General features: G+C 42.7%; 1 long non-coding RNA gene across 1 annotated transcript; it reads right to left on the bottom strand.

Moving 5' to 3' along the window:
* Positions 1 to 1903: 1903 nt before the first annotated feature.
* On the bottom strand, positions 1904 to 3037 carry LOC104943252 (uncharacterized). The gene is made up of 2 exons (XR_798095.1): positions 2932 to 3037; positions 1904 to 1998 (listed from the first exon to the last, which is right to left on the bottom strand). It is a non-coding gene; the product is annotated as an uncharacterized lncRNA (long non-coding RNA).
* Between the last annotated feature and the right edge of the window lie 571 nt (positions 3038 to 3608).

The raw sequence follows: 3608 nt of genomic DNA on the forward strand, positions 1-3608 counted from the left end.
AACCTCTAGCTTAAAAAAACTAAAATCACAGCCCATTCATTTGGCCTTTCTTTCATGCTGTGCAAGAAAGTGTGGCATGACCACGAAAACAGAAAGATATGGACACAAGATGTGTGCAAATGTATTTAGTATCCATGTGAACATGATTTAAGTGGGGGGGACCTAACCTCCTCTAGGGGGGTCCGAGGGCATGCTCCCCCGGGAAGATTTTTTTTTAAATATTGAAGTTAAAAGCATCAATCTGGTGCACTTTGAGAGCAACATGAGGAGATCTATGAGTACATCTTTCAACACCCATTTGAAACAGAACTGTAAGCAGATTTTTCTTTTTGGATATTTTACAAATCACTCCCCTCTTAAACTCTATTCTTGTTATTTTTAACAACTGTTTTGTTACTGTCAAATAGTATTTTATACCTGTTTTTCATTTAGTCTCTAATTTCTCATTAATAATTATAATGATCATATCAAGGTGTGCCTTAACCTCACTGAGCTGAGGTTATTAGAGCCTCTCAGGAGAGAGCTCTCTTCCACCTGGTTGTAGAAAAGCTCTTTAAATTCGTTAGCATAGCTAGCTAACCAGATGCTAATAACAACAGATCACCACTGTGCTTACAACTAAAGACACAGCCACGCAAACACTGCGGTATTGTGTACGGCTCCTTATGGGTACTGCAATATTTGAAGAGCTGGAGCGGCGTTCCGGTGCTCTCCGTAAGCACTCTAGTCTAGTCTACACTTCTTTCAGACGAAACATAACCACGTGAAGACACGTTACGCTCGTGTTGTGTTCAAGGAACCTGTCCTTGGCCAGGAAAAACAGGCACTCGCTTGTTTAATTATTTTGCGATCTAGATTTCTTCTTCTTTTTTGAAGTGAGAAGTTGTCCGTCAGTCGGACGGACGGAGACCCCCCCCCTCCCCAAAAAAAATCGAAAACTCTTCGGTTCTCCACGAATTACACAAGTCATCCAAAGCAGCGTCAAAAAAGCGGGAGGCGCCGAAAAGCGACTAATTTGCATCACTGCAGACAAAAGCATCAAGTCTAACATTTGGTCTTATTAAAAGTTTGGTTTAGAATTGCTGAATATCATTATCAGGCCATTGTCATGCTGTTTTCTGAGCACATGTTACAATGCATTCTCTTGTCAAAAAATGCACAGGAATATTTACTTGAACCAAAATGTATTTTAAAAATCATACTACAGCGTAGTGTACAACTACTGCTTAGCTGTTTTGGTACTGCACAACAGAAGCGAACACATACACAGGTATTGTGTTCTTGTCAAGTTTGTCAAGAATCCAACAATGGCAACATTTTCTGTCGTGATATTGACAGTTAAAGAGGTCAAACGCAAGAAATTACTAGCAGTGCATGTACCTTTTTAAAATTTGAACAAGGTTGAAGTAAATCCCGTAAAAGCATGTTCTAAGCTTACATTTGGGAAGCCTCATCCATCTATTCAACACATTATGGTCGGTTTCTCCGCTTTCACTTTAAAACTTGGTTACATTTAGCAGGCAAAAGCGCCCACACACCCATGTGCTGCTATAACCCTTCTCAGACAAATGCCTCGATGTCTTCACACAAGAGGACCCCCTGTTCTGAGGAACTGCAGCAGAACCACAGAACGTGACTCTGAAGCAGTAACCACCAGAACAGATGAAGTCCTGCTCCGACTCGTCATCGTCTCATCACTGAAGGACACAAACTGACCCTGAACAAACACGTCTACCTGAGAGAAACCCAAAGCTCTGTACAACAGATGGCAGTTTCTATTGTGAACAATTGTGGCATGCATGTCTGTTTTTCTATTGTTAACCATATAGGTCAATTGTAAAAACGATTAAAAAAACTCTGCACTCACCTTGTGGCCAGGATGATGATCTCAGTCCTGGTTGGGGTCACACGCACCTCCACACCAGAGTAGCCATCCTCAGCAAGCTCACGAGTCAGGAACTCGTTCAGCTCTGCCTTGAAGATACCGTCTGCCACGAACTGAGGAGAGAGGAAAGGGTCAGCTTACACATGATAAAGAATGATTACACAGAGGTAAAACATTAGTCTTAATAGTGGCTCGAGCCGAGGAGCGAATGGGAAGAGGTGCTCGTGTAAAGACTTCAAAAAAATAAAAGGGGGGACATCTGAGGCCCAAACACTGCACATGCAACGATTACGTTTGAGTTAGCTACAGTCAAGGGAAATAAACTACACATTTTACAGAGAAGTCACGGACGCAATGATAACATTTATTGTACAGATGTGTAGATATCAAGTAAACCCCCAGCATTTATTATTATACTCCAACTCTAGTCAGCTGCGAATACCCCTTTATTCTTTACATTAACTTATCAAAATATTGAAACCACATGTCAGATCCGTAGAGGTGCAACTCCGTGACACTGGAATACGTTGCTACGGTCAGTCATTAGTATCATAATGTGCATTGTGCTGTTGATATAAATCAAACTTTGTTACTTTAAATATGCAATGATTACAATTTTAAAAAACGACGATCTATTTGGAGTTTCTAAACTTCTTTCTATCTCATTTGACTATGAAGCTAACTCATCAAGCTAACCCCATTCAAAGACTTCAAACACATTACCGTTTCGAGTAAGCAGATATATAAGGTTGTAGAGTGTTGCAATTGCTCTGAAAATATCCCCGTTGTGTTTTAATAAGAGGAATCGTATCTGGAGGTACCGGTTTGTAACTCGTCGCAGGCCGCGGCGGACGAAGCCATGCTAGCTAGCCAAATGAGGAGGACGCAGCACCAGCAGTATCTGGATCAATCCTCTCCTGACCGGGGGTGGACCGGTACCACACACACCAGTATGTAGCGTAGAGAACTGTATCCACACCTACATTACACAATTTTTATGTAAAATGTCTGACTGAGGGTGTAAAACAGGATAAAATTGAGCTAACCTTCCTCTTCTTGGAGATTTGCACCGCCATCTTCGGAAAGGCCGTTGACAGGAAAGGACCTTAACAATAAGCGGAAATGAATTTATACCTAAACGACTGGTTTCCGGTGACGCCATGCCCAGTGTGCTGCTAGGACTTGTAGTTTTTCTTTTTATGAAGCAACCCTCTTCATTTCTTTGCTGGTAGGTAGCTAGATACCCCCAAACTAAATATTAAATTGTCTTTGCAACGTGTTCACTTTCGGTAACCTTTATTTGCAAACATTGCAATGGACAGAGAATGAGCAAAAAAAACACAACCGAAAACTTCCTGTCGGCTTTGAGTAGGCTTGTTTGAGACAAGCGAGACCTGCGCAGACCTGCGCAATTTCGATCAACGTCTTGCTCGTGCGTTGCATGATGGTTAGTCATTTTGTCCGACTTGCTCTGGAGGCTCGCTCACATGAGACGTTGAAATCTCGCGGGACAAAGACGCCCGCAGCCTTGAGAGTGAGGCACGGCGAGGCGGCGCAGTTTCTCTCCACGGGCTGCAGGCGAAATGCTTGATGGGAAACGACTCGCTGGTATCTAGAGCTGAGCGCTCATTGGTGGTTTTTACCCCGTGCTGCTGATGAAACTCTCCAATTGGCTCGGCAAAAGTTGTTGTTTGGTGTCAGTTTTACGTCGCCACTTCCATTC

The sequence above is a fragment of the Notothenia coriiceps genome, unplaced genomic scaffold (assembly GCF_000735185.1).
Source record: "Notothenia coriiceps isolate Sejong01 unplaced genomic scaffold, NC01 NC01_scaffold00005822, whole genome shotgun sequence".
NCBI classification, from domain to species: Eukaryota; Metazoa; Chordata; class Actinopteri; order Perciformes; family Nototheniidae; genus Notothenia; species Notothenia coriiceps.